General features: G+C 40.0%; 1 long non-coding RNA gene across 1 annotated transcript; it reads left to right on the top strand.

Moving 5' to 3' along the window:
• The first annotated feature begins 3,499 nt into the window (after positions 1–3,499).
• On the top strand, positions 3,500–17,663 carry LOC128818944 (uncharacterized). Its single transcript, XR_008440606.1, has 3 exons — positions 3,500–3,578; positions 16,516–16,573; positions 17,590–17,663. It is a non-coding gene; the product is annotated as an uncharacterized LOC128818944 (long non-coding RNA).
• Positions 17,664–19,248: the final 1,585 nt, after the last annotated feature.

Raw genomic sequence — 19,248 nt, 5'->3', positions numbered from 1 at the left:
GTAACTGCCTCAAACCCACCAGTGATTCTTCATTCCCCCATTCATATTTTGCTGTTAAGCTAACTAATAACTGCACAGAAGTGACAGCATAATAATGACCATGGAGAAAGTCCCACAGATCATTGAAAACAAAGTTCCATTTCTACTTCAGAGAGCTTGAAATCAGCTTCCAGTGGGGCTCAATGTAGGCAGCAACCTGAAGATGATCCAAGCACAGTCAGTAAAATGGATCAATTAAAGGAAAGCAAGTCCCAGTGGAGAAGGAGAGAAAAATAGAAAACACTAGCCTGTTCTTCATAATACCTAAATTAATTCAGTTGTCATCGCAGACTAAGATATGCCTTGATATCTTTCTCTGCTATTCTGACCCTGAACAAGGCTCCAGGTTGTCCAAAATTTACCTTGGCCCTGCACAGAACAGTGACACCCATCACAGAGCCTTGCTCTGCTCACAGGGAACTTCAGACAATAATGTTCACCCACAGAAAGTTAAAGCAGGCTCATGGAATCCAATTCACCCTTTGTGCAGGTGCAGCAGGGCTGTCAGGCCTCTTCCCACCCCTGCTGCATCAGCCCATTGCACGCTGGAGAGTTCTTGCTAACTGTAGAAACTGACCCTTAATAAATTGTCCTCTCTTTTGTAAATTTATCCTGATCACAGATTTGCCTGCTGGGGCTGTGCATAACCTGGCCAAACATAAGCTGTCTGTAGTCAGATCCCCCCCCACACACCAGTTTGGTGTGGCAATCTCTGGGAGCAGTTAAAACCAATTTAATTATTTGTCTGTTGCTGTGGCTGACAACCATAGCTGTTTTTTATTTCATAGCCATGACAGAATTTTTGTTTGCTATTTTTTTCCCTTTTCCCATTAAAAAAACTTCGGTGTCTCTAAATAAAGATTTCACTAAATGTAATAAAAGATCCCATTATTATAACCCACATAAAACAATACTACTAACCTTGGGATGCACTTCTTCCCATCTCAATATTCAGTAGAAATGTAAATTGGATATCTGACAGACAAGACAGTAGGATTAGACTCTTACTTCCTGTGTAAAATGAAGAATTACATCTGGGTTTCAGTCAGTCAGGTTGGCTATAACAAGTGACAATTTAGCAGCCTGAAAGATGCCTCTCTGTACAGCCTGAGGAAGGTGACGTTGCTCAGTTTGTACTCCCCTCCCCAAAAAAAAAGAGTGAAGATGCAAAGATAGGGCACAAGGTCAGCTCTCTGGAGTGTTGTCTTAAGCCTTTCTGCTCCAGACAAAGTTTCAGCGTGATTGTATCAGGCAAACCAGATAGAGAAAACTCTTTTGTTGTTCCTGCCAACTCTGAGTTAACCTCTGAGCCCTTTGGATTAGCAATGTAGTGAGGATGTGTGCCTTGTACATTTTTTTGCTGACTTCCAAGTTGCTCTGTAATACTTCTTTCTGGGAAAGTGAGCAGTGAGGACTGACTTAAGGGGAATTGCAGTTTGATGGATGTGGGAGGTTTACATGTTTGGAAAGAAACGTCCTAATTTTCTTCTGATTACTCTTTGTATACATGCCCAGAGATGTGGCTATGGGCCCACTTAGAGCTAATGAATTTGAGGCTTTGGGTGTTTTTAAGGCAAAATTAACCTACTCAAACACTCACTACAGAGGTGTGGCACCCAGAGGTTTGCTAGACATTTTTTGCAGCAGAAGCAACATGGAAGAGCTGGAGTTTTCCCTCTTCATTACCAGCTCCAAGTCCTGTCCCTGACATTCATATTAGATTCAGAGGAGAGTGTCAGCATTAGCAAACCAGCTGCCATCAGTGGCTCTGCCTGGCATCCTTTCCTTCTTTCCTCCTGGGCCTCTCCAGCAGCCCTCCGAGCAATGCTCACTGACCGCTGGACTTCAGCCCTGCTCTCCCCTCTCCCCCTGCCCTGAAGGACTGTCCCGAGGTGTGACACCCTGCCCTCTTCTGTCTTCATCAGAGAGCCCAGGGTGCAATTAAAATGCTGTTATAAATCATAGTTATTAGCCAAGTGACTCATCTTACAGCACTGAGAAGGAATCTCCAATCTCATGAGTGCTGGGTGTCTCTTACAGAGAGGGCTGGGGTGTTGATGAGCCTTTGTGGTATCCTTATCTTGCATTTCCAACAGCAAAATCCAACCTGTGTTTTAGTCGTGCTGTTTATATATCTAATCAAAGTGGGTCAGGAAACGTGGAAGACAGCACCAGGGCTGCCTGAGAAACATAATATTTGTCAGAGAGCATTAACTCAGCCTCCCTCTTTCAGGGAATGATAGATGAAGTGTGCCTGAAACTCTGTTTAGATTATGTGAAGTAATGCACTGGTGGTTACATTCATCCTAAGCAAATCATTTTCACTCACTTGAGCTGCCTTACAGAATTTTCCAATAACACTTTAAGCAGCCTTAAACAAAATGAAGTCCTCACGGGTCACTCACATGGGAGTTCCTCCTGGAGCCCACTTGCGCACAGACAGGTTCAGAGGGCTCTACACCTAAAATAGAAGTGGGTCCCAGGCTAAAGCCTGCATCAGCATCAGGACCAAAACTTGAGAGGTGCCAGGGCTGTTATCCATGTCCACTGCACAGTATTTTATCTGGTTCAAGCAACAGAAAGACTGACATTAAAGAAACCACAGCAGCCCTTTATGAAAGGATAGGGTGACCTTCATGAAGGCTCTGAAAACTTTCTGGATGCCTGTGGTCACCTGTGTCAGGGCAGTCACCCTCTCCCTGCTGGGAGCTGTTCCTTCCCTGAGTGGCATCATCCTCAGGTAATAGTGTGGAGTCATCTCCTGGGCCCCTCTGTTCAGGCACCATGCCTTCAGGTGGCCCTGCCAGTCCTCCAGCACCATGAGCTCTCGGGAAAGAGGAACAAGCCAGCATGATAGTGCAGGGAGCCCATGCCAGGTCCCACACCAGCAAAATGGGCTCTGAGAGGACCAGAGCCAGCCTCAAGACCCATTCCTGTTTCTCCACAGGAGTAAGTGAAACGGTTGCTCTAAAACTCAGCGCATCTCTTACTGAAGCCCAGGGAATTTTACTAGAGATAATGATGGCTTGCTCAATTTAATAATTACAGAGGGATATATTACATTTGCACTCAGTGTCAGTTCTAAGATGAAGTGAATATACTTATTCAAGTTTAAGATTTTTAGGGAGGATTGCAATAATATTCAGGGGAGGGATGCAATTAGATGAAGCCTAACAATGTTTCTTCTAGCCTGCATATTTTTGAAGTGTTTTGCCTTCATCTTTTTTTAAAAGGAGCCTTTGTTGATATCAGCACCTGCTTTGATATGTGTTGTGGCCCCTGCAATTAATAGTTCTGGGGATTAACTAAAAAGTCCCATTTAAGACTTTTCAGAAAATACTTTGAACGAGAGAGGGAAACCACTTAAGTCAGCTGCTTCTGTGCATGTCTTTTTGTGCTATGAAATATGACTTCAAAGAAAACCCTTCTCTTTCCATTTCAAGGTCTTTTTGTAAGGCAAGGAAGATAGGCAACCAGCATTGGAATGCTGCCACTGGGAGATTTATTGGAAGTCTTGAAGGGCTCAGTAGACTGGGAAGGTAATTTTTGTATCCTGCTGCACTCAAGACTGATTTAATTTTGTGTCAGTTCTGGAACTGCAACCAGAATATGAGCTGTGAGTTTATAAATTGCTCCTCTGAGAGCCTGACCTTGCAGGGGAGGAGAATCTAGAAGGAGTTAGAAGATAAAGAGATCGTGCACAGCCAATCAAGCACATTTCACTGGGTTAGTGGACCTCTTGCTTGTGCCTCATTTCACCCTCAAGCACTCTGGCTTTGACAGGATGCCAATCTCTTTTACAGCATCCATGCTGCAAGGGTTCCACTGTCCATCAGGATATATCTGACATATGGATCAGATTTTTTTGAACAGACGACACTACTACTGCAACAAACATGCATATAACAATCATTATTAGGTGGGGTTTTTTTTATCTTATTATTATAATATGTATAAGTCTTTAACCAAAGTGGAATTTCAAAGAAAATATTTAAGGGCAGCGAATTTCATTCAAATAGGAGGGGAAAAAATGTTAATTGGTTGATTAGATTTGGGAATATTGTCTAAAGAAGAATGTCAGAGGTTCCAACGCATGAGTGATTAAAAAATATATTAGACAAAGATTTTGGGAATGCATTTCAAAAAGCAGTGTTCTTTTAGCCAAAATTAAAGAGAAAATTACCTAATATCACTGTAGGATTTTTTTGTTGTTCAGTTCCAGCTCAAAAAATCTAAAATTCATGTTCTGAAAAGTGTAAAATGTGTGAAGTCCCATTGGAAGCTGAGCTTCATTTCCAAAGAAAAATTTATTAGAATAAAGTGTACTCTCTTGACAATAAATCATTGCTCTTCATAAGATATGGTGCACAGGGTGACTGTCTTTGAAAGTAACTTCAATAACCTGGGATTAATATAAATTCTACCCTATAGTTGCTACAAGTTTTGATTCCTCTACAGCTGATCTTCTCCAAAACAAGCAGAGTGGGGTTTAAATAACAGCACACATATCAAAATAACATAGTCCTATTGTAGAAGGTATTAGTACCGTGACATAGCAGAGCCTCCATGTGGTGGACATATGACATAGGACAGGGACCATCAGCTGGCCGCCCCTGAGCTGTGGCTGGCTCACTGGTCACATGTTGCTGAATCCTATAATGGCTTCCATCCAATATTTTTGCCAAAAGAAAGCTAAATTATCCTACAAACGTTGCCTGAATATCAACTTACCGTGTAAGCACTCATTGGTGCACCAGGAGTGCTGTGCAATCACTAATGAAAAGCCAAGTGATCTATAAACTATGTTGGTGAGATAGAAAAAAACCCAAAATCCCCCTGCTACATATCAAATCAACAAAGCCTTTCTGTATTATATACAGCTCATTTATAAATGTCACGTGCAATTAGCAGTGGTGGAGCTGTTAGGGAAATACATTTTCTGTCTTTATATTTGCTGCCTTGTCCATTTCAGTGGTCACTTTGCAGTTTTATCTTTTGAAGGAGTTATCTCAAGACCAGGTGGGAGGGAGACCATGTATTACCTCCTGATTCCCCCATATCTTGTTCATTTACCACTGTGAACCAGAGTCAAGGAATGATTGGCACAAAGTTTTCCAGGCAGAAGTGTCTCCAGCACTGAGATATGTCACTGAAATGGGAAAATCCCTAGAGAAGTGACAGAAAATGCAGTACACTCATATTCTACATCTTTATGGGGTCACCAGACTCTATACATCTGTGACTATAGAAACATGCTAGTCTGCCATACTCTCCTTCCCCTTTCCGGTCTCCATTTTTTTTTGATTTTTATCATCTCTTATTGTTCCATCACTTTTGAGATTTTTGGGTGCCAGGAGGGATGGGCTACTCTTGTAGCTGATTTATTGCAGCACTAGTGCAAGAGTTTGCTGCTGTCCAGAGCACTGTGAAAGGTTCTCAGTGTGCAAATCCCATGTGAGATAGCCTATCTGATATCATCTTGGGATCCTTTGAATTCATTTACTTTATTCCCACTGGCACCGGGGAATCCAGGTCATGCAACATGCAGTAGAAAATGTGGCTGGTTGACTTCAGCTGTAACTAGCATTGGAAATACCAAATGGAAATTACACATTTTTTTGCCTCAGATGGGGCTGAGTGCCATGCTTCTCACAGTCATTATGTGATCATACCCTCTGCACTTGACTGTGGTGACATTTTCTATTTCATATTCAGAAGACTGGAAGCCAGTAGAACTTAAAAGAACACTATTTAATCCCCTTTAAATTGGAAGCTGATCTTTCAAGTGTTCAGTAGGACTAATTGAACCCCTAAATGAAAAACACACTCAAAAAAACAAATATTGCCAACAAGAATCCATAAATATAGTTTTTGTTATGTGCATGCCTGTGTTTGCTGAACATACCTATTCTAGCTGAGAACCACAGAGAGGCCACTGAAAACTCTGTAGGGACTAAGTCAAAGGAAATGGCACAAAGCCTAAAGCTGTATTGTTACAATTGAGTTATCGATGCCATCTTGCTTGGCTGGAGGCAAACTCTCTTCCTGACCAAGCTAAACAGAATTGGTCACATCTCCACAGAGGACTGAGATCCAGTCCCATCTAGGATCCAGGCTTCTGTTTCCGTGATAAGTACTTAATTCTGGGTGCTGACTTTGCAGGTGTCTTCTCATTTGAGAGGGTTATGTGGCCATGTTATGAAACAAGAAAACATAATTACAAAAGAAATATCAGAGAAAGAAACAGGACATCACCTGATGCACATTTAGTATTTCCCCCCATACTCCATTCCCTTTTGCGTCATCTCCAAGAGATCAAGGGACGCAAGCAGCTCTGAAAGGCCACGTCTGTCCAGGCAGAGGTTACCTCCATTAGGACCCTTCAGGAGACAGTAAGTCACCTTCAGAGGACACCAGAGGCCCACATGATAAGCACACATGATTCTGGTGAGATGGAGCTACATCTCTAAGGCTTCAAGTGTTAATTGTCCTCACTGAGAACACCCCTGCTCCCCACAAAAAAAAAAAAAAACATAACAAAACACTGCCCTATTCCTTTGAGGGAAAGGTGAGGCGCAGACAGGAGAAACAGTACTGGCAAGCTCAGTCCCCCCTTAATGGGGTTTATCAATACATGAGAAAATCACCAACAGGATTTAAAAGCTGTTGCATTGCAACAACTGCTTTAAGGATATTTTTGTGGATGCTCGGTGTTTGGATACTTCCTTTTGGTGAGATTATTAATGACATGTTCCAAATGAAAGTGTCAGGCTTAAATTTAGCTTGGAAAAATGTTGTCTTTGCTCGGTGTGTAGAGCTCTGAACCATTGCAAAAAATTGTCTATAGTTGGCAGCCAAATGAAATCTCCAGGCTGTGTCTGCACTGGCTGTCTGCGCATGACAGTGATGTCTCCTTTCTGCCTGCCCATACTCAGGCTTATTCCACAAAAGTGAAATATTTTTCCACTGTCTACCTACAGAGTCTGCTACTGGCACATTGTCAAAGTAGTAGCTGCTGCATACTGAGCTCTGCAAATATGTGTCTCTTTTGAGAAAGGCTGCTACAATTGCAATATTAGCTGGACTGTCGACATGAAATCTGAATTAACACTTCCATTAATGTTTAAACCTGTCATGCTCAAGAGAACATTCTGAGTTAACATGTTTTTGTACACAGCAAAATCAAAAATCATGATGTTTAAACTGAGATATAGATTGATGTTAAATGTCATCTCCCATCATGGTTTTTTGCCTGAATGGAAGCTCAGCAAACAGAAAACCTTCATAGCAGTGGCTCTGATGGGTATCATTAGACATTGGCCGGCACTGATTTTACTAATGTTGCATGTGTGCACTTTATTTTCACGTGTGTTTTTTGGAGAGATATGCCTCTTGGGATATTGTTTATAATAGGTAGCAGCATTGAGAAATGTTCTATGCACTGACAGCTCACCAAGGCTTATGCAGAGATAAACATATTGAAATAAAACTACTTCTCTGGCCAGAGATTGGAAGATCTTTTCCATTTTTATTCTTTACTTTTCACAGTATGATTCATACATTGTGTCTCTTGCATGAGCAATTTGCAATGCGGAGTTACACATACAAAGCAGAAGAAACCCGTCTTATATCATTTTATGGAAGAACAAAACAACTTGTCATTTTGTTATTACGGGTCTCCCAATTCACCAGCTACTTAATGTTTCTCTTTTGCCTCCCCCAGTCTAATTTCTCAGGTGTAACCTAGGATGTTTGACAAAAAGTATGTTTTGGGGGAAAAAAAAAAAAAAGACCCATGCTATAAAGTCCTTGAAAAATCTTTCTTTTGGCTCTGTGGCATTACTATTTCAGTTTTCACATATATATTTTTCTTCCCAAAATGAGCAAAATGTTATATGATATTCTGGTTGGTTTTCCCTCTTGGCAGTTACAAGGAGCTTTCACAAGTGGTTCTGATAAGTATTAAGTATTTTTGTTAAAATGAATCATGTCAACTAGCTAAAGAATGAAAAAGCAAACTTAAATAAATATTTTGGGCAAAGGAGGAGAAACATTTTGAAAATCCTGCTTGTATTTTCCTGGTATCTGACCTTTTATGATTTGTCTGTGAGCAAGCTAAAAATCTTTTAGTTGTTCCTAGCTGGATTCTATTTTGCTTTACCACTCTTCCCAGCTGTTTATTAAAAACTGCAAGTGATCCTTGGATATTTTGCTAAACTGCTATTCAGTCAGTGGATGAAAAGTCTGAGGAATGCCATGGGATTATTATAACAGTATAATTAGCTGCAGACAGCTCTCTTCTCAACAGCTTTGAAAAGCTCTTCTATCCATCTCACTTACCCAAGTAATTAATTAAACACAGCTGCAGACTAGAACAACTGTTGCAAACAAAAAAAGAAGTGTTTTCCATTTGCTTTTCCTGCTCACTTCTAGGCAGTAGTAGAAGAGGAAGCCATGTAGGAGTAGTTAGGACAATTAGGAACCGTCTGCTTTGCTCCATCACCTAAAATCCTGTTATGGAGGAGAGAGGTGCAAAAGCATCAGTGAAGCACAGCTGTTGCTGTGGCCAATTCATGCCTGAAGCAAGGGCAAATCTTTTAAAATCACGTGACTACATCCTGGAAATGACCCAAGGAGGAAAAGTCCTGAGCATCCTTGCCAAAACTCCCATGTCATGTCTTTTTTACAGAGTGTTAGAAAAAAAGTGCATAAGTGAGAAAAATGGAATAACTGAAGTAGTCTGAGTTTGGAAGAGAACTGGCAGAAAGCTGGAGCAGGTGATTTTAATACTTTCAAATGTTCCTGGAAGCCAGCAACGCTAAAAAAAAAGTAATACTGGAAATAGTGCCGTCTTCTCAACTGTTATATGTAGCATATGTAGCAAGCTTGAAGGTGTAGGGGTCTTACAAGGAAAGATTTTGGGATAACTAAAATAATCTACGGAAGAATGTGACTTTGGAAAGGTGTGTTTTCTGTCCAGAAAGTGACCTATGAGGCCAAATGACTGAACATTGTATGAGTTATACAATAAAGGTATCATGAAATGGGAACAGTAAAGCTGAGCTAACAGGCAAGCTGAGCAATACTGGGCAGCTCTTTTATTCTTTCCTTTTGATGGCATCTACCTGCCAAACATAGCAAAGACCTCAAAGAGAGCTTAACTGTACCACCAACAGTAGCCAGTGTTACCTGGTTCCTGCAACAAGAAGATGCAGTGGTTGTAGAGACTTGAAGAGTGAATGATATTCCATCTATATGGCTTTTTTCATGCAGTGGGTGCTTTCCTAACAGAAAATTTAGAGAAGCACAAGAAGCAAGGGTTAGTTTTTCCAATGGTGCCTGGGGATGCTCATGTGGTGTCACAGCCTTTCCTGCTTCACAATTACAAATGGCTTACTACTGCACAAAGTGTTTTATGACCTGTTTGATTGCTTTTCCACAAAATGCCAACACTGTCAAGGACTAAGGAAGCCCTGTATCCAGGGTTTAGCTTTTTTTTTTTTATTTTCAGCACATTCAATGGCAGCGATTCTAGCTTAAAATGAAAAAGGGATTTGTCCTGGAAGAGAAAACCATTTGTCCTGACAGGCATAGGTTTTGCAATGTGTGGAATTTCATCATCCATGTACCATCCAGCTTTCATCACACTCTCCATGATGGTGGATGTCCCGCCTGCTTGCCCTGAATGAGTCAGGGACTATAATGAGATTTCCAGAGGCATAGCTAGAGCCTACAGCTCTTTCCAGACACTTCTGAAGATATTTTAAGGGCATTCTAGACACAAATATACTTGTCACAAGTTCCTGTGTAGACGTGAGGATGAGAGATGCAATTTAAAGCATCAGTGTTCAAAAGTAGATGTGTAGACTCTAAATAAGTACTTGAGAGGCTTTTGCAAACTTTTATTTGTGAATCATTGAATGGGTTGGGTTGGAAGAGACCTTGATGATCATCAGTTCCAACCTTCCTGCCATGGACATGGTCACATTTCATTAAACCAGGTTGCTCAAAGCCCCACACAGCCTGGCCTTGGCCACTTCCAGGGATGGAAGATCCACAACTTGTTTCCTACATGAGGTATATAGAAGACTTGCCTCTTTTCTCCTAACTGGCAAACTGGACTTTGAGAAACTATAACATTTTTCACTGGTGAACTAAAGATACTAACTATGAATGAGATATTTGAGAGGTAATGCTGGAAACAAAGTGTAGGACTGGCTGCCCATATATTGCATATTACTAGTGGTACTGAGTAGCATTGTCTCACAGGAGAGGCTCATAAAACACAAAATTAACTAATAAAGAGGTTAAAATGCAAAAACAGGCCAAAACCCAAGTGGCAGCCCTTAGAGTGCTTCTTCAGGGAAGGGGCATTCTTCAAATAATATATTATCAATAGGTAGCTGGTGTTCAAATTACACAGTTCTGGATTTCACGGAGGCAGCAGGGGGGAAAAATGCCCACTGCAGGAAACCATCACCCTTTCCAAGGTCCTGCAGTGGTGTGCCTAGCAGGACCCCAAAGCTCTGTTCTTTCCAGTCCTTGAGCTCTGACAAAAATGGGGTTAGAATAGTATCCAGACTCCTCACAGCACACATCCTGAATTTTTCAGAGCTTTCTTTAGCCAATGCTGATGGTTTATGCTATTCCTCCTTGCTCTAAGTTAAAAAGCAGGTTATATGTGATCTTCAATGATTTCCACTGTTACAATGTCATTTATGGGCTCTCTATACATTTAATGTGCACAGTGACTTCCTTACAGGATGTCGTAATAGAGACTCAGCTATCTTCTTACAGTGTTTCTCCTCAGGCTAGTTAATAAAGTCATGCCCTGGAGGCTTAGGATAGGAACTCTGCTTCTCTTTGTCCAGCATCCCTCATGTTGCTCCTCCACTGGTATTTAACTGCACCATGTTTTAAATGAAGGGCCCTATTCCATTTCTTTCCTCAAAGTCAGTTCATTTGATTAGTAGCCAATATTTATTTTCTGGTGTCCCACACCTGCTGCTTGGATGGCAGTGCCTCTGACAGGGACTCCTATTGCACCTTTGCGATGCACCAGCAGGCTGCTGAGGGCATCCCTCATTATGATTCTCACCATGTGGCATGGAAAATTTCATTCCCACTGCAGGCTGGGTACCTTGGTCTCCTGTCCCCATGTTTTATCCTGGGCCAGGCTGAGTACAATGACAGGGAATTGTCAATCAGACTGGGAACAGTGTCAGCCATGGCACAACTCCTCAGGAAAACTGCTCTGTCATCTCTTCCTGCTTCAGTCTCTGCTGCCAGGCAGAGAGCAAATGGAAGGTAAATAATCTGTGTGTCACACATTTACAGGTAAAGTGGTGATAAATGTGTCACTGCCAGTACTTTTCCACTTCCTTCCATAGAACTCTGGTAACCTGATCTGAAACTCCAAAGAGAAGAACCCTAAGGACTGAAATCCAAGTATTGACTTAGCAAATGGATATGCCAGCATCAGTGCAAGGTCCTGTTGGTGCTGATGTTACTCTTTTTCCTGAGTAGACCTTTGGAGATCTCTGATTCTGCAGCAGTGACAGTGGGTACATTCTGGCCTTGAGCATCCTGCTGAGGCTGGCAGATAGAGCAGGTTACAGCAGGTTTTCTAAGGATGTCTCAGATCATCAACCTGTAAAATCTGAGTTGCAAACAGCTCTCAGTATAGCTTCATCCTAAAGTCAAAGAAAGGAAAGGGCTTAAACCTGGAATGCACACTGCATGATGACTGCTTTCATTATAAATGCATTCAGAATTTAGTGAATTCAGAAAACATTATCCATTAATCAGCTGCAGGAGAATCAGCTCAAATATGCCTCTAAACTACTTTATTTGGCTTAATTCAAATATCTTGAAAAAATAAATAAAGGTAAGTATAAATGTATCTCAATTTCTAGCTCTGTACTCACTCTTAATGCCAGTTTTTATTTGCATAATAAATAAAGGGGAAGGGGAAGAGATAAAATATTGGGGTGGATCATCACTGCCTTAGTCACCACATTCTGAATGAATCCATTTTCTACTATAAACCTGCTTAGTTTCAAGTATTTCTTAGATTTTGACCTTTGCTCTCTACTAGACTATGGAGAGGCATATTAAAAATAGGGAGCACATACTGTTTTTAGAAAGTTTTGATACAAATTTTTCAGCCTGTGTTGCATGCTTTTAAACATTCCCCCTAACAAGTTTTTCCTGTGTTAATGTAGTTAAGATTTTATTTGCTCTTCAAGAGCATCTTGAGATCTCAAGAGTTTGCATTAGCTATGATACAAACATTGTTTGGCAAACAGATTATGGCACAAACTTTTAACAAGATAGAAAAAAGATAGGTAAGAAATGAAAAAAATATGTACTATCCCAGAATTTAAAAGCGTGAAACAGAAACACAGGGAAGTCAGCCACCTGTCCAAAACCACCCAAGAAGTGGGGCAGAATCAGAAATTAAATCCAGGTCTTCCCCATTCAGATCCAGAAACGTGTGAGCAGGCTGACTACCATAGCATATACCATAGAATAGGAGATTTTATTCGGGACAACCTCTGCCAACGCTGAACATTGCACAAGTCCCAGCTGACACTTTCTGGGAGGTGTGCTCACATGAAAGTGAATTTTGCATCCTTTCTCCACATATTCTAAATTAATTAATTAAACAGGCTGTATTTCAATCATGAGCTTGCTGCTGTTCACAAAACAGCTTAGGCTGTCCCCTCATAGTTTATGATGTCAACAGGCCCCTTGATTGAAATACAGCCTTGAAATCCACCTCTTTCTTCCAGACTCCAGTATATATTATTCTTGTAGTTTTTAAAGACAGCTGTGTGAATTAATGAACTGATCTGAGAATCGAGGCTGGCCAAGAGCACCATTTAAAAGTCATGTAGATGACCTCATAAAAACTGCAAAGAATGCTTGCAGCTTGCTTGTAAAACAAATCTATTCCTTAATAACTCAAAATGCCCACATAATTCAGTACACATTTTGACCCGAGTGAGTGCTTCATAAGAGAAGATGAAAATTTCCCATGAAAAAGACATTTAACCAGTACAGGCAACTATAAACTTTAATTGATATTTCACAGTATGTACAAGTTTGCTCTCCAGGGAGTGTAGAATATCATTTTTGCACCTGCACTCTAACTGCAGTCTTATAGTATTTCAGCCATTAAGCATTTTTCATTAAAGCACTTCATATAGAATTAGTATAATCTGATTTTAACAAAAGCATTCTATATATAGGTTTTTCACACCATATTAATGCATAACTGTTAGAACTGGAGAAGCAGTATTGTGCAGGCAAACCCCAGGTTTCTATACATGGTCATTAGTTAGGGTGGTCTCTGTACTTGGAGCACTATTTGTAAAACATATTTATGATAATGTATTTGACTGTATCTTAGAAGAAAGGGACTTCTAATAAATTAAGGGGGGTTTCCACATATTTTTCTTTTCTTGGTACTAGATTTCCCCAAAGAAATTGCGAAATCTAGTGAAATAGCAGTTTATGGTATAGCACAATGGTATCACATTCTTTGCAGCTTCCATCCTTGGCAGCCATAAAACCTAACAGTAGAAAGGGTGTTTGCATATTGGGCAGCAGAGGGAATATTTTTGGATAGCTATAACCTAGCAAATCTGCAGAAATATTTGTCTTATGGCTTGCATTTTATAGCTGTTATCTAGCTGGCAATAAGAGGTGAACAGCTGTGCAGTTTTAAGATGTATGATTTTAAAACAATGAACTGGAGGCTTGCTAAATGGTTCAAATTAGATGTGGGTAGTAGCAAACATCACAGGACTTTTCACCTCGTGCTGGAGACAGAGACTAAAGTTGAAAGTGCTCTACAAACTCAGTGAAGGCAGCACCTCCTTAGTCATTTTTAAGAGACTCTGGAGAATATCTGCAGGTTTGCATGAAAATACTTTCTGGGATTTTGTGAATCTTTTACATGCTGTTTCCTTCAGATAGTTATCACCCCAAAAACACTTTCCCCTGCTTCACACTTCCCCTAAACTTCATAGGCATTACTCACCATACAGTTGACAACAATGTTAATGTTTGAGCAAATGTCTTAACTGAAAAAGGGAGAAAATAAGGTACAGGGATATACATCTTGGTTTCAGAAATGCCAGTAAATTACAGAGTTTCCATCACACACAACGTATGATTTGCACTGCAGGGCTGCAGGGAATCGTGGTCTGCCTATGCCTGTGATGAAAATATGAGACACAGTTTGTGTTTATTGGAGGTACAGGGAAATATAGTTGTTTTGTATAAAAATAACTCTCTGCATACCCCAGAGACTTACAGAGGAGGTGTATGAAAGTGTGACTGATTGACTCATGATAACCAGCTTCAGACCACACACAGGAAATGATTTAGTTAAGGCTTTTTTTTTCCCATAAGACAAACATAAAATGCAGTTTAGGATTCACAACAGTCCAGCAAATCGTAGGCAAACACTGTAACAAAAATTTTTGAGGATAATGTAGTACAATTTCCCACATGAAAATTTCTGCCATCACTTTTTTCAAAGAAAATCACTTTGCTTGTGATGAGGAACTGGTCAGATCCATGCTTACAGAACTAATTATACACAGATAATCTACATATTCTTCCTTCCATTGTCCTGAAGAAGAAGGTTTTAACTTTCACAACCACAAAGAAAATGAGTGAGATGGAATTTTGGTCTGGTTTTAGCATCAGATAAACTGCTTAAAATTTACAGCTTTCAGGTGATGTCCCAAAATGTTTTGAGACAAAGACCTTGTACTACACATTAAAAAGTACAGAAACAAGGTGTTGGCCCATGGGGTTACACAACTGAGAGTTAGTTGTGATCTTGTCACTATTTTGTTCCTGGCCTTGTCCTATGCATGTGAATATTGAGCAGCCTCCTCCTTCCCTGGGAGTCTCCTCCTTGTGCATGAGCCAAGGTTTTATGGTATTTTTACTTACTCTCACAAGATATTTATCCTTCAGGAACATTTATACTGGGTGACTTCTCACACTAGATTTTTAATCATGACTGTATTTTTTAGCAGTCACTACCAGTGTGTAAAAACAGTGATCTTGCTAGGAACATTAAAGATCTCTTCCACGTGGGAGATGGGTAGAGCTTAGGGGACTTCTCAGCAACCACAGGGCAAGGCTATGCTTCAAAGCAATCCCAGTACTGTACACCACCAGTACAATTCCACACTGATGGCTTCACTGTCCAGGACTTGCTGGGTTTCTCTCCTTGTCTTGGGCACACTAACAGAAGTGTATCATACTTGTGAGACTTTTTCTCTTCTCCTGGACAATTATTTCTCTCTGTGGAACAAGGTGAGGTTATATATCCAAAGCTATTCTGAGGCACACCCAAACCAGATTCTGGGTCTGAAAGGTGATGCCCATGTAGGTAATGGCTGGTGGGAGAGGGGAACACAATCTTGGGCAAACATGATTTTGTGGAGCCTGCTGAGGGCCCGGGGCAATGCAGCTGATGGGCTGCAGGCAGAACAAGGTGTGAGGGCAGCAGCTCACCTCCCTGAGACCTTCTTCTCAGTCTGAGCTGAAATGGTGACATGACTGATTGCAGTTCAGAAGAGGGGATTGCTAAGTGCCTAAGACCGGTTGTTGACTGACACTTATCCCATAATATATTTGAAGATAATGTACCTCTCAGAGCAAGGTGAGGGGGAAAGACAGTAACAGGACCAAGCTGGAGCAAAAAGCACTTCTGACAATGGTTCAGCAATAATGTTTTTTTTTGTTTTAATGGAATAAATCGTACGCAAAGGAGCAGTTAATTTTTCCTTTTTTTTCTGGTCGAGGGTCTGATGCAGTGTTTAAAGAGGCTGGATAGAACTTGGGAAGCAGCAGAGCCGTAGGCCCCCACTGCTCCCCTCCATTTGGTGGCAGAAGTTCCACCCTTCAGATGTATGATCAGACCTACTCACTCTGGTTTGTGGGTGGGGGTTTAAGAGGGTTCTAGTATCTGGGAGCCCAAGCAAAAAGTCCTTTTATAAATATTACTTGTAAGGAAAGGAAATTACTTTCGCTGCTCATAGAATTTTCAAACAACAAAAAATACAAATGTTGTCTGGCAGACAAAACAAGTCCTGTGAGTTCAGCTAGACGTACAGCCTGTGGGAGCCTTTGGAAGATATTAAATTTGGGAATTTTGTTTTGTTTTGTCTTCTCTTTCAAGCCATCAACTACAGATAAAACTATTTCCCTAGAAAATCCCAGAGAAAATAAAGTGTGCAAGAAAATTCTGAAGCTTATTAGCTCTACTTCTGGGAGGTGCTTGAAGAGTATGTTTTGTGGACAAAGTCAAATACAGGACAGACAAAACAGCACAACAGCCATAGCAGCAAAAGGTGATAGAGGATGTTTGGCTGTATTGTATCATTTGCTTCAGCAAATCCCTCTGCTGCCTCTGTTACTACAATGACCTCTGTCTCCTCTGTCTAGGTAGATGATAATAGATGGAAATTATGGATTTCCAGGGCTGGATGGTCTCTCATAGCAGGTAAAGTACAGAAAGGTTCTGATTTCTGCTGGAACTAGTGTCATGTAAATGCTCATTATATGTCAGTAAAATTTTATAGAGGGGCTGTTTTAGAAAATCTTAAGTCACAAGTTAAAGGATCATAACTAAACATCCTTGACTTCAATGGAGTCGGGATTTTAAATTTAAAATTTAATTTTTAATTGGGTAAAATATTTTAAAAGAAACTGACTTTATTTCTAACTTGGTTTAAATCTTAAATCATGCTCCAAAAGAGATACATAGTGCATGCAAGACTGACTGTCTCTTGTTGCTGGCAATTATGTCACAAACCACTTTATTATGTTTTTCATGAGTTTGTGAAGACAGAGGCTACCACAGTATTCTCTTACTGTGTTCACAGGCTGTCTTGAACTTCAGTTGCTGATATTCTTTAGGGCAGCAATAGTATATGGCTAATGTAAGGTGATCTGTTAATAGTAAAAGGAAAACAAAAAGTAAAACAGAAAATAAAGTGCTCATAACAAACTTTTTTTTACTTGGGACACCTTTTTAATTGCACTTCTCATGCATCTAGAACAACTTATTTATTATTCTTGAAATGAAATTGATTATGGACTTATTCCCATATTTCAAATGTTAATTTTTCTTAATTATGTGTGAAATGAGATTATCTATGGAGTAATCAATCTGTTCTGTCCATTTGTACAGTTCACATCTGTGATGGTAGCCACTTTTATAAATAAGACACAGTAAATTCCATAATCTGTGAAATAATTTTAGTCCAAATGAGCATTTTGTGCCCTTCTGTCATGGAGATTGTTTAAAACAAGGCACACATGTTTCAATAGTAACTGTACCCTTTCTGAGAGAGACAAGTTTTGCATACTCTCTAAATCAATCATTCTTGCATATTTGAATAGGGCTGAGTACAGCAAGCTGAGCAGCTAATTTAAGTCTAGCTCTTTCTTTTCTCAGGATCAGGAACTTACATTTCCCCTTTACCTGACTGCCTTGTTGGTTTTGTTTTTTTTTAGCTTTAGCCACAAGTTCCTGCAACATTCCTTACAGAAACACAGCTGCTATCTATTGAAATATAAGTCATTGTTCATGGATTGCATTTATAATCCACCCTACTGGTGATATACATAATTGTATTTGCCATATGTGAAAGCAATTACAATACTTTTTATAGAAGAAAAGCCTCCAAGTGTCTGCTTGGCTAACTAAGCCTAGCCTGAGTTGTGTATCTGACAGCAAAACTATATTTTCTTCGAATAGCTGTTGATTCCTACTGATGGGCGAATATTGAGAATTTTAAGTATGAATGCAAACAAACAGGCTTTTTGCCATGATGATTTTCTTGCTACACTATTTTTTTGTCATACCAAATTTTGAGCTTTCAGCTGACATAGTTCTACTGATTCCAGGAAAGATAATATCAATCTATTTCAGCTACAGATCTGAAGTCTAATACTCAGATTATACTTTCCCTTTAAAATGAGAAATTTTTTTCTATTCTTGACTCAAGTCTTATTTAATTCTAAAAAGATGAGCTTCCTATTGATATGTTTTTGATGAAGGCTGCTTTTCAAGCTCTGATCTCATTTTCTCATGGCATTTCTTAGCCTGAAGATTTATTCATAGGCTTTCCTGTAAGTAGCTGCACAATTTTAAAATGTCAGAAGAAGACCTTCAACAATATGTCTTCCTCTATTAACTGAAATTCTTTGCTCAAGTCCTGTCTCAAAATGACAGGAATTGTAGCCTTGTCATATTTAGTGTAAGTAAGGGTGAGAGTTTTGGTTCTCTACCATTCCCTGCTTTTTTTGAAAACAAATAACACTTCTAAGGATCTTTTGCTCAATGTTGTGTAAATCACCTCAATCCTTTTAATAGGATTTTGATCACATAACTTAATACCAGAGAATAGCTCTCCTACATTGAGTAGGTCAAGGCTTTACATTTTAATGCATCCTTTATGCTTAGAACAGCTTTGTGGGGTTGATGTTTTGTATTATTCCATGAATCAGCTTAAAAGAGGTTGTCACAGCATCTGCCAATCTCCCATAGGGTGACTTGGAGTTAGATTCTCCTGGGCTTTAACCTGCAGAGTGTTGAAGAGCTTCAACATGCAACAGGAACCCATTGGCTGACAGAAGTTAAGCCAAAATGAGGCTTTTAGTCTATTCCTGTGACAGAGCAACATATTAGATGTCTTCCTGAGAGGCTTCAAGTTTCTGTCTAGCATCTCTGCAGCTTTATATTCAGATCAAAGAAAAATGGTATAAACTCCTTCCCCAGTGCCTACAAATTATTGCAAGAAGGGAATATTACTTGCTTACAACATTAAGTTGTAATGCACATATTAGATATACTCTTGCATGTCAAAAAGGATTAAAGGTGTATCAGGAATTTACTGAGTATATTTTAAGACCTAACCCTAATAAAATAGGGCATACTTATTTCCCAGCAATCTTTAAGACAAGCATGCACAGTGCTGTAGAGAAGCTTTGTGTCAGCAGACTTATGTCCTACTCCTACCTAAAGAAATCTGCATTTTCTGAGAAACAAGAAATTCTCTGTTGTTCTTTTCAAAAAACTGTATTTTTAAAAGCGAGCAAAGTCCATATCCCTAGATTTGCCCTACTAGGGTACTTCAGGCTGATGAGTATGAGGAGAATGAAAGACAAAAT

The sequence above is a fragment of the Vidua macroura genome, chromosome 1 (genome assembly GCF_024509145.1).
Source record: "Vidua macroura isolate BioBank_ID:100142 chromosome 1, ASM2450914v1, whole genome shotgun sequence".
In the NCBI taxonomy this organism is placed as follows: Eukaryota; Metazoa; Chordata; class Aves; order Passeriformes; family Viduidae; genus Vidua; species Vidua macroura.
The sequence above is the reverse complement of the archived record's forward strand: the minus strand, read 5'-3'. Positions and strand labels throughout refer to the sequence as shown.